Genomic DNA, 13,206 nt, shown 5'->3' on the forward strand with positions numbered 1-13,206 from the left:
ATTTCCCTTCACCACTGTGCTTCAGGAATGTCCTAGAAAGGGGCTGTAGTGCTGCAGCTGTCCACTTTCAGGTGGTGCCTGCATATCATGTAAAACCATCTGTGGACTAGGCCCTAGTCTTCTTTTCCTCTGTCAGCTGATCACAGGGAACTCCCCGTGAAGCCATCGGTGCAGGCTGGGAGAGAGAAGGCAGGGTGGCAGGAGTGGAGACCATGGGCATTTGAGCTACTTCTTCATGTATCTTACTTGTACCTTCAGGACCTGCTTGAGCCCTGTCATGCATATACCACTTACATTTGATGATAGAATTCTTCTTTGCATGACCCACTTTATGGCTAGATGGGTCAGAAAACACCCAGTTCATGGTAGGCAGTTCAGTTCACATTGTGACTTGATGACCCAAAGTCAAACGTCCAGTTTCCACCAAAGCCCAGTAACAGCCCAAGAGCTGTCTCTCAAAAGGAGAGTAGTTATCTGCAGAAGATGGCAGGGCCTCTCTTCAAAATCCTAGAGGCTTCCACTGTGATTGACCTGTGGGTGCCTGCCAAAGGCTCTGAACAGCATCCCTATCTGCCACTGACACCTCAAGCACCATTGGATCTGCTGGGTTATATGGCCCAAGTGGCAGAGCAACTTGCACAGCAGCCTGGACCTGTTGCAGAGCCTTCTCCTGTTCTGAACCCCACTCAAAACTGGCAGCCTTTCAGGTCACTCAAAAAATGGGCCAGAATAACACACACAAATGAGGAATGTGTTGCCTCCACCATCCAAATAGGCCCACTAGGCATTGTGCCTCTTTCTTGGTTGTAGGAGCAGCCAAATGCAGCAACTTATCCTTCACCTTAGAAGAAATATCTCAACAGGCCCCACCCCACTGGACTCCTAGAAATTTTACTGAGGTATAAGCTCCCTGAGTTTTAGTTGAATTTATTTCTCATCCTCTGGCATGCAAATGTCTCACAAATAAGTCCAGTGTGTTTGCTACTTGTTGCTCACTGGATCCAATCAGCATAATGCCATCAATATAATGGACCCCTGCAATATCTTGTGGAAGTGAAAAGCAATCAACGTCTCTCCGAATAAGATTATGACACAAGCCTGGAGAGTTTATATATCCCTGAGGTAGGACAGTAAAAGTATATTGCTGGCCTTGCCAGCTAAAGGCAAATTGCTTCTGGTGGCCCTTATGGACAGGAATAGAGAAAAAGGCATTTTCTAAGTCAATGGCTACATACCAGGTACCAGGAGATGTGTTAATTTGCTCAAGCAATGAAACCTCATCTGATACAGCAGCTGCAGTTGGAGTCACCACTTGGTTAAGCATATGATAATCCACTTTCATTCTCCATGACCCATCTGTCTTCTGCACTGGCCAAATGGGAGAGTTGAATGGGCATGTGGTGGGAATCACCACCCCTGTGCCTTTCAAGTTCTTGATGGTGGCACTAATCTCTGCAATCCCTCCAGGGATATGATACTGTTTTTGAACTACTATTTTTCTAGGTAAAGCCAGCTTTAATGGCTTCCATTTGGCCTTTCCCACCATAACAGCCCTAACTCTACCAGTCAGGGAGCCAGTATGGGGATTCTGCCACCTGCTAAATATGTCTATGCTAATTATGCATTCTGGCAATGGGGAAATGAGTATAGAACGAGTCTGGGGACTCACTGGACCCACTATAAGTTGAACCTGAGCTAAAACTCCATTAATTACCTGACCTCCATTAGCCCCTACTTTAACTGGAGGACCTCAATGATGTTTTGGGACCCCTGGAATCAATGTCAGCTCAGAGCCAGTGTCCAGTAGTCCCCAAAATGTCTCATCATTTCTCTTTCCCTAGTGCACAGTTACCCTGGTGAAGGCAGGAGGTATCCTTGGAGAAGGTTGGGAGAAAGATTCACTGCATAAATTGTTAGTAGTCTAGTGGGGTCCTTCCTTAAGGGGACCCATCCTCGCCTTCATTCAAATGGTTCTGGGTCTGTAAACTGGCTCAAGTCTGGAAATTGATTGAGGGGCCATGATTCTCTGTTTTCATAATTCAACTTAGTCTTTTCTCCATTACACCTAGAAGTTTTCTCCTTATATAAATTAAGTAGGAATGCAGTAGGCTTCTTATCAATTTCACTTCTAGGAACACTTTGATTAATTAGACAGTGCCAGAGCTCTACACAAGTCAGACTATTCTGATTGCCACTTTGCCTCTGCTGTCCATTCTGGTAGCTATGCCCACCTTGCTGTTGAAAGTTGAGTGCCTCCACTTGGCCCCTGCCACCTTGGGATTTAATTATTCCCATTGTATTTAAATTTTGTAGTTGCGTGACTGTGGTTCCCATTGTTAGATCTGACATATAGAGAAGAGCAATTACAGGGACCTTCAAAGATGCAGATGCTGCCCTCGCAAATCTATTTTGCAAGGTATTTGTCAAGAGTATATCTTCTGGACCTTGTCGGCTGAGATGAGTAGGTCTGAAGTGACTAATCCACTCCACTATCCCAATCTCCCTAAGTCTTTGGATCTCTTCCTCTACATTAAACCAAGGGAGATCAGATATTTCCAGCTTGCTCACAGTGAACCATCTTTTAATCCATATTTCAGCTAACCAAGCAAGTAAACTATTAGAACGTTTTGTCTCCCCAGGCTATAACATTAAATGCAGAGTCCCTACTTAGTGGGCCTAAATCAATAAATTTAGTCTGATCCAACTCTATGTTCCTTCCACCATTATCCCACACCCTTAATATCCATTCCCATGCCTGTTCTTTAAATTGCCATTTATACAAATTAGAAAACTTAAACAATTCTTTTCAATTGTAGTGAACCTCCTCATGTGTCACACTCTCAACCTCATCTCTAGGGGCCTGCCAGGACTTTAGTTATAGGTCTAGAACCAAACGGGGGTGTTGGGGTGGCTCCTAAGGAGAATCAACATTATTTTGCCTGGAAACTACCTCAGGGGAGGCCATCACAGTTGCTTCAGGCAGCACAGGGTTTATCTCCTCAGACAAAGGTGGAAAGGCTGATGTCAGCTTGGGTTGGGAGGGGATATTGCCACTACTGGCTGTTTCTTCTGGCAAAAAAGATTCATCAGAGTTTACAAACTCAGTGTCCCCAGCTTCATCAGGCTCCTCCCATACACCCTTATTCCAAATTTCAGGGTCCCATTCTTTTCCAATCAATGCCCTCGCTCTAACAGTAGACACCTGGCAAGGCTGTGCATCCACCTTTCGTTGCAGGTCAGCCACTTGCATGATAAGAGCTTGTGTCTGTTTTTCCACAATTTCAGCTCTTTCTCTACAAAAGAGAACACTCTCACTCAGGGCAATCTTAGCAGATTTGAGGTTCAGTATCTGCTTCTGAAGCTGGGAAATAGAATCCCTGAGTTCATCATTTTCTTTCATCACTTTGTCCACTGAATTTAGGAGCAAACAACCAGCCTTATTATGTTCTTTGGTTCTCCACATATGGTCAAAGCTATTATGTACAGAGTCACTAAACTCCTTGCCTCTCAGAAGTGATGAATCAGGAGTGTCAAATGCATTTATTTTGCATAACTCTCTAAACAGTTCACACCAAGGTCTATCAATGTTCTCCATAGTGTTAGAAGTAAAGTCCTTAGCATTTTGGGGTCTAATCATATTAAGTAGCCAACTCCAGAAACCCCAAAACCAAGGAAAGAACTCCATCCTTAATATTCTCTTCCTCAAGTACAAAATCTGTATTAGTCAAGGTTCTCTAGAGAGAAAGATATATATATGGAAGTTTATTAGGTATTAACTCACACATATATGGAAGTTTATTAGGTATTAACTCACACAATGTCAAGGTCCCACAATAGGCCATCTGCAGTCTGAGGAGCAAGGAGAGCAAGTCCAAGTTCCAAAACTGAAGAACTTGGAGTCTGCTGTTTGAGGGCAGGAAGCATCGAGCAAGGGAGAAACACGTAGGCTGGGAGGCTAAGCCAGTCCCTTTTTACATTTTTCTGCCTGCTTATATTCTAGCCGCCCTGGCAACTGATTAGATTGTGCCCACCCAGATTAAGGGTGACTCTGCTTTTCCCAGCCCACTGATTCAAGTGTTAATCTCCTTCGGCAACACCCTGACAGACACAGCCAGGAACAATACTTTGTATCCTTCAACCCAATCAAGTTGACACTCAGTATCAACCATCATAGACACTTTTTGCTGAACTAACATACCAAAGCTTATAAGCATCAGGGCACAAGCCATAGTCAGTACCATTAATACAGTCATCAAGCTTAGCATCCCATTAGTAAAATGGGATTTTCCACATAGGTAAAATAAGACAGTTGAGCTAAAGGGCCTTAAGGTCAATTTCCAATATCTATAGAGTCTCTATATTCTAGGAATTCAGGTGATGCCTGCAGACTGGGGTGATAAATACACATTAATTTATCTATTGAACAAATATGTGTTGAGAGTCTACTACATACTAGACATTCTCTTGAGCTTTGGGGATATACAATAACAACATGGTTCCTACCTTTCCCAATGTTTATAGTCTACTGGGTGAAACGGATAATATAAAAACAGACAAATCTACAAAGGAAAGAAACAAGATGTGGTTGTAGAGAAGGTGGAGGAAGGGGTATCTAATTTAAATAAGTAGTCATTAAATATCTCTTGGAGAAGGTAATATCATGTTTAAAGGATGAGAAGTAGGCACCAAAACAAAGTGCAAGAGGAAAAGCTTTCTTGGCGGCAGCAGGAACAGCACTATTAAAGGCTCAAATGAAAATAGCATGACACAATAAAAAGGAGAAGAAAGAGATAATAAGGTCATATTTACTAGACACTCTCTACATGTCCTAAGTGTTTACATTTGTGATCTCTTTTAGGCTTCACACTTTTCCTATATCTAGGTGATACCATTATTCTCATCTTAAAGAATGGAAAAAAGAAACAGAAGTAAAGAAATTAAGTCCCTCTCTCGTGGTCATAAAGACAGTAAATAGTGAAGCTGGAATTGGTTCTCTGGAAGTCTGACTGTCATGCCCACACTCCTAATTATCATGCTTTGAGTATTTAAGGAACTGGAAAATAGCCATGTGGCTGGAGTACAGGGAGCCAGAATAACGGAAAGAGATGAAGTTGGAGAGGAGGTAGGGGCCAGGTCAAAAAAAAAAAAAAAAAGAGAGAGAGAATGAAGGACTATGATATAACTTTATTTAATCCAATATGTAATGGGAAGCACAGGAGAGTTTTAAGTAGGAGGGCGACAAGGTACAATTTGCCTTTTAAAAGACTACTCTGACTGCTGGATATAGATGGAACAGAGCCCAGCCTTGGACTTTCAGCATGATCATCATCTGGGAGCTTGTTAGAAATGTAAACTGAGCCGAGTGCAGTGGCTTACACCTGTAATCCCAGCACTTTGGGAGGCCGAGGTGGGGGCGGATCACGAGCTCAGGAAATCGAGACCATCCTGGTTAACATGGTGAAATCCCATCTCTACTAAAAATACGAAAACAAAATTAGCCAGGAGTGGTGGCGGGAGCCTGTAGTCCCAGCTACTCGGGGGGCCTGAGGCGGGAGAATGGCATGAACCCAGGAGGCAGAGCTTCCTGTGAGACGAGATCATGCCACTGCACTCCAGCCTGGGCTCCAAACGAGGTATACTGAATCAGAATCTTCATTTTATCAAGGACCATGTGTAAATATATATACAGTAAACTTTGAAAACCACTGGATTAGAGCAGTAGTCCTTAATCCTGGAGATACATTTGAGTCGCTTGGAGGATGCTTTCTATGAACTCCATTCCAAACCCATTGAATCAAAATTAGTGGAGATTGGCACCCAGACATCTGTAGATTATTCAATGTGCAACCTGGCTTGAGAACTGTTGGATTAGAGGAAACAAGAGGAAGAAGGAAGACCAACTCAGAGGCCCTTGCACTAGTGTGGAGTCTGGTTTCCCTGGAGATAGAGGTAGATAGACTTAAGGTATCTTTTGGAAGTATAATCACCAAAATATGCTAGTGGATTATATGTGAAGATTGAGGAAAATGAGAAATTAAGATGACTCTACAATTCTGAGGTGAATATCAGTGGTGAATATGATAGTGATGACCTTTAGTAAGATGGAGTAAATTGTGGAAGAAACAGATTTGAAGAAGAGAGAAAAGAGGAGCTCAGGATTGAGCTTTGGACCACTCTACCTTATAATAGTTTTAGGGAGGAGAAGCCCACAAGTGAGACTGAAAAGGTGTAGCTATTAAGGAAGAGAAATCAGAAGAGGAGAGCTACAGAAGCTAAGAGAAAAAAAATTCAAAAAAGAAAAAGAAGTATGAGTTGCATCAATGCTACCAAGATAACAAATAAGCTAGATGAGGATCAAGTGGAGGCATCTTAGTTTATTCAGGCTGCTCTAACAAAATATCTTAGACTTGGTAATTTATAAACCATAGAAATATATTTCTCACAGTTCTGGAGACTGGGAAGTCCAAGATGAAGGCATCAACAGATTTGGTGTCTGTTGAGAGCTACTCACTCTCTGATTCCAAGATGGTACCTGATATAGTTTGGCTATGTCCCCACCCAAATCTCACCTTGAATTCCCACATGTTGTAGGAGAGACCCAGTGGGAGGTAATTGAATCATGGGGGCAAGTCTTTCCTGTGCTGTTCTTGCGATAGTGAATAAGTCTCATGAGATCTGATGGTTTTAAAAAGAGGAGTTCCCCTGTACAAGTTCTCTCTCTTTGCCTGCTGCTGTCTATGTAAGACATGACTTGCTCCTCCTTGCCTTCCACTATGATTGTGAGGCCTCCCCAGCCATGTGGAACTGAAATCCAGTTAAACCTCTTTCTTCTGTAAACTCCCCAGTCTCAGGTATGTCTTTATCAGTAGCATGAAAATGGACTAATACAGTACCTTTTTGCTGCATTCTCCAGAGGGGAAGCGTGCTGTGTCCTCACATGGCAGAAAAGATGGAAGGGTAAAAGGGCCAGGCAAGTCTTTTGAAGCCTCTTTTATAAGAATATGAATCTCATTCACAAGAGCAGAGCCCTCAGGGCCTAATCATATCCCCAAAGCCCTACTTCTTAATACCATCATCTTGGGGTTAAAGGTTCCAACATGGGAGGGACACATATGTTCAATCCATAGCAGGAAGGTCCTAATGACCATGTAAAAATAGGTCCAATGGAGGGTGATGATGAAATCAGAAATCAGACTATAATCTTGGGCAAACAGAACAGGTCTCTGAGAACCCAAGTCAGGCTGCAGACGATTTGAGCCAAGTTGACTTACTAAGGTCAGAAAGTAAATAATTAGGAAGGAAAGAGGAATCCCATCATGCCAGGGTCAGGGTCTAGAAGAGAAAAGATCAGAGAAACAAAAATCTATCCACACAAAGATTATCTGAGGGTCTTAACCACCAGCTGTTCTCTCCACCTTTCTTGAATAATGTAATGTACCTGGTAATGTCACCCATTTCTTAGGTAGGATTCAGATCAATCGGAAACTCACAGTAAACTTGGGAATTATCCAAAAGATTTATTCATCTGTTACCTGCCAGACAGTGGCCTAGATACTGAAAATAGTGCACAAGAGAGACATCTGTGGTGCCTGCCTTTCTGATCTTACATTGGCATTGGGGAGAGGGAATGGAGGATGTCCAGAGGAGAGGAATAGAAAATAAGCAAATAGATACAAAAAATGATGTCAAGTAGTAACAGTATTGCACATCAAACTAGACCAGGGTAAGAGGATAGAGAGGGATGGGCCCACCCATCTCCCTGGGGTAGCAACATTTAAGCAGAGATTTTAATAAAGGGAGAATTAGGATACATCAATAACCAGATTTATTTTTAAAGAACTTACCTACATAGAACAACCCTATACAGATTGTTTTGGAAACGCCAATTTGTTCATTGAGCAAGCCCTCTTCCCAATTGATAATTATTTGTAATAAATAACTAAGGACCAGACCTCTAGGAAATTATAACAAGCCCTCTTGGGCAGTGGCTTGAAGCTCTGTCTTTTATGAATGTCTTGGCAAGATGAGGCCAGTGAATCTGTGAGGCCTTGAGGATGAAGGGGCTGCCTGAGCCATCCATCAGCATAGTCTAGACACTGCTGAGTTATGGTGTATGGGGGTGCTAAAAGGCCCAGCTCACTCCTACTCTCATAAACCTCTTTTCTTTCCTTCCGCTTTAATGCATTATTACACCGTTTTCTCCCAGTGGGTTCTCAGAACCACAACTCTGTTACAGCACTGTAACAGTAATTCTCTCAGCAACAGCTTCTTACCAAACCCCAACCCCCAAAAGAACCTAATCAGACTGAGGAAAGATGTGACTCAGCTTCTATTAAAGAGTCTGTCTTGAACCAGGCACAGTGCCTCATGCCTGTCACTTCAGCACTTTGGGATACTGAGAGGGGAGGATAACTTGAGCCCAGGAGTTTGAGACCAGCCTGGGCAACAAAGTGAAACACCCATCTCGAAACGAATAAAAATTTTTAAAAATTAGCCAGGCATGGTAGCATGTGCCTGTAGTCTTACTTAATCGGGGGGCTGAGGCAGGAGGATCACTCAGAGGATGCAGTGAGCTATGATCACCTCACTGCCTTCCAACCTGGGTGACAGAGTGAGGCCATCTCAAAAACTTAAAAAGAGGTTAAGTTTTTTTCCATCTATTTAAACCATCACAAACTTTCCTCCATCTGAAGACCAAGACTTGAAAATATAAAGGTGAGGTTTTCCTCCCAAAAAAACACTATGTCTATCCTGAGTGCAACACATTTACTTCAAATTTTCTATTTCAGCCAGTAGATATTTGTCACAATATGACACACTGTACATTTCCTTATAGCATATCAAGGCCATCTGAAAAAATACATTACTTCAATTAGATGTGTCAAACCATCTGCCACAAGAAAATTTGAAGTGCCCTTTCTGCCACCTGATGGAACATAGTTGATTTATTCAGAAGGTGGCTGGAACATTGGCAAAGTCTCAGGTCTTCATGGAGCAGGCATTGCTGTCATAAGACACAAAAACAAAAACTTCACTCAAAATAAAAAGGGAAGGCCTGCTGAAGGCAATGTGAGAGATAACACAACAGATGCCCTTCTTAAATTAGTTTAGTTTACAGTAGACTGCAGATCCCAGGTCAACTTAATGTGAATGAATCTTGACATGATCCTTGCAACTTGGAAACTCAATCCGTTATTCTGCAGCTGCTTTGCCACAACACCTGCATATTTTGGGTGTGGATGACATGCAGCCTCTACAAGCCTTCTCATTAAGTTTGACATAGAAATCACCACATATGTACAATATACAACCCCTTGTAAATTTGCGAGGGAGGTGCATAAGACTGTAAGAGGAACACAGCATGTCAGTAATTTCTCTGGATTTCTTTCCTCCCTGCAGGACTACCAACAAGTAGGGAGGTAAATACCGGAATGTTTTATTTTAGAAAATCAGTAGTGAGGTATGAACAATATTAATGTAATCTCAAGAAGAGAATGGATATTTGTCTTTCTTATACCAGGAATGTGCTGAATCATACTTTATCACCACCAAATCTGATGTTTTAAAATATCCCATGTGGAGTAGAATTGACCAAGGTTTGTAATTCATTATCCCTACACTGCCAACTGTCTCTGAAACCCTTACCTCAAAGACAAGGTTTTCCTAATCTCGGCACTGTTGACATCTTGCACCTGATAATTCCTTGTTGTCAGGGGTGGTGGTGCTGCTGTCCTGTGCACTGCAGGACGTTAGGTAGCATCCCTGGCCTCTGCTTAGCTAGATAACCAGCAGCACCTCCCTAGCCATGGCAATAAAAATGTCTCTAAACATTTCCAATTGTCCCCTGGGGTGAAGGGCTAAATGGCACCCAGTTGAGAACAATTCCTATAAGGGTTTTGGAGAATAGTGATGTCAGAGTTCCCTATGGCAAGTCACATGACATTTTTCAACCAATTGTAGCCTGTTGGCACCTTCAAGATGACAGCTGTCTCAAGTATTAAGAAGGAGTACCCATTGTTTCTTCATGCTGGTAATGAAACTGCCAATGAGACCCAATTCTTGGACATAAGTGATATGTGAATATGACATTACTAAAATCCCTTTTTCTAGCAGTCATGATAGAGACAAATATGCCATTTGTGTGAGCTGGATTAAACTGTCCAAGATGATGAGGTATCTTGTGGTCCTCTCAGCCAACTCATGGCAGAACAGATCAAGAAACTCATGGTCTGGCTAAACACAGCAAAAGCAAAGCATTATTCACCCAGATGGCACAAGATAGTAGCTCAGATTTCAGTACAATTCCTACATGAGGGGCATGTCAGGAAGCAGTGAGGTCCATGATATATGTGGGTTATAAATACTATGCAACTCAAAATAGTAATAAGTTCACATGCCCAAATGACATAATAAACTAACATGTGAAAAAATACTTTATGCTTTTAATTGAGAATAAATATGTCAGAAATAATATGATTAGGTAGATACAGTAGCACTGATATTTGACAATATTTTCCTTTTCATTTTATACACAGACACACACAAACACACACACACACACAATTACCCCATGGTGTATTTTAACCCAGGATTTTGCTTCTACTTTACTCTATAAAGAATATAGTCCCAGGTCCTACATGACCAGTTTTCATTATCTGAAAGTTATCATTTTTCATTATGCATAAAAATGATTTAAGACACTTTAAAATATCAGGAAATAGTTTCTAAAATTCTGTTCCATTCTTTGTGAAGTGCAAAACGTATTCCTTTAGTGGACAGGGATCCCTTTCTTACATGCTTATTGGATGATCCATAGATCTTGGTTCTCTTAACACCAGAGCATAATATTGCTAGATAATAATAGCAAGATTTTGCATTTTTATGGCACTGTTCCATATAGCACTTAGAACTGTCTCAGATATCATCTTAATTAATCTTCACAAATTCAACAATCCTCATTTGACAGTTGAAAAAACTGAAACTGACTTTTTTTCAGAAGCATCTGGGAAGAGGAGGAGGGAGAAAGATTAAACACTGCTTCTCTGGTTTTCATCAAAAAATAGCTTCAACCACCTGTGTTTGTTGGATATAAAAGAGACATATTGGTTGCCAAAACTGTTCAATGCCATAAATTTAGATGTTTAGATCTGAATGGTGGAAGACGAAATGTTTAAGGAAGAAATGGTAACAAACTGTAATGTTACAGTCTACGCTGGCTCTTTGAGAAGTTTAAGTGTTTGGTGTACCATATTCTTTAAGGATAGCAGTACCAGTGGTCAGTGAAAGCTGCAAATAGAAACAGTCCCAAAGTATCTCATGTAATGTGTGTTCCTCCCCCTCCTACGCCACAAATTTACCCAAGTGAAATCAGGCTAACATAAACAACCAAGAGTAGCCTGGTAGTTAAAGGAAAATCATAAAAAGAGAAGATATGACGTTTGGCTAGAGAAGGAGCTAGTTTCCATTATTATAGCTTGGTAATAACAGTAGGGCTTATGGGCACATTTTATCATGGAATCTTAGATACATTTTTAACAGCAGCTGACAGAGCTATCTTCTTTTTTCCTTCCAAGCAAACTGCCTTTCTAAGCCATTACTTTTTAGCAACAAGCCCAGGTCAGCCCTCAGGCTTATCGCCCCAGCACCTCCAGAACTACTGGATCTAGGGAAAGCGCTCTTACTTTGGGATGGTATTGACAGTGTGAGTGGGAAAAAAAAAAAAAAAAAAAAGGCTTCATAGTTCAGCACTTAAGGAAGCATGAGTAACCTGAGTTTCATGGTCTCACACCCTCTCTCAGGAACCAATTTACTATTAGATATGTTTAAATGTTCAGGGGCTTATAAAAAAATTGAGGCTCATAATAAAAGCCAGCCTCCCTAAGGTGATGTGAATAGCTCACAACGAAACACTTTTGACTCAGGCATATGTTCAGCAGACATCATAATTAACAGTGCCCAGGTGATGGGCACTGTATAACTTAAAACTGAATAGATTTAGGAATTGAAAGCATTGAGGGTTTATCAGCCGCTCCCATGTATTAATGTGTGGTCCTGCCAAACAGTCTCGTCCATGCTTGTCATCCTTTTGCAGTCACTGTGCACCAATTATCTCTGCACATTATTCTCATTATCTCTGATTATAATAATGAGAATCCAAATGTTTCCAGAGCCTCAAGTTACTTCCAGATACTAAAGAAAGAACATTAACTCTTTTAAGTTTTTAGGGTGTTATTAAGGGCACAGCAATGGTAACATGCTAAATGGTACGAAGTAGCCAGAAAAAAAAAAAAAATCTGCCTCTTTCAGAGCCCAGCAGAAAACCATGAGTTCAGTGCAGGTGACAAGAGAGGCCAGTAATAACCATGCCACATAAAAGAGTGACATAAAGCATTATCCTTATTTAAGCATTGAGTTACAATAATAATAATCCTAGTGTTTTGGGACCTCTCCTTGGTTGCAGCTAATTGTAATTTCTTAGTGTTTTTGCAGCACATAGTCAGGCTGGAACTTTGATTTTTGTACATACATTCCATGGCTCTTGCTAAGTAATAAAGGCTTAGGCCTTATAAGACAGTGTCTCTTGAATCAGACAACTCTTGAAAATACATTTTAAAGACTCCAGGACCTTCAAGAGAAGGCAGCCAAGAGAAGCAAGGTTCCTAGAATTTAGAGAGTATTTAGAGACTACAGAAGGATGTCACTGGTGTAGGAACCAGCTTCTTTTCAGTGAAAAGTTATTAAAGGGCTGAAACAACATGCCTGCCACTGCAGCAGGATTACTTGCCTTTTCTGACCAGTCCAATTGATTTCTCAGTGCTGTGGGAATCCCAACATCTACACAAACCCAGATTGTACGATGGAAGCCACTGTGTTCAAAATGTCTTTCATTATGCCCAATTCCTTCAACATAGCAGATGGCATCCCAAACTTGTCTAGAAAATGCCTTTAAAGACTTTCTGTTTATTACAGTGATTTTTTTAGACCCTTATACTTTGGGTTATAAATTGTCACTACAATGTTTGAGTATTCATCAGTGAATCGACACCACATCTGCCCAGAAAAGGGACATGTGTTGTTTTCCTCCCAAACTTGATGCTTATATACCAGCTGAAGAAATTCAAATAACAGGATGGGAACTTTCAGATTTTCAATTAAGCTTCTGACCATACTGTTAATATTATATTCTCATAATTTTTTAATAAATAA

This window comes from Nomascus leucogenys, chromosome 6 (genome assembly GCF_006542625.1).
Source record: "Nomascus leucogenys isolate Asia chromosome 6, Asia_NLE_v1, whole genome shotgun sequence".
In the NCBI taxonomy this organism is placed as follows: domain Eukaryota; kingdom Metazoa; phylum Chordata; class Mammalia; order Primates; family Hylobatidae; genus Nomascus; species Nomascus leucogenys.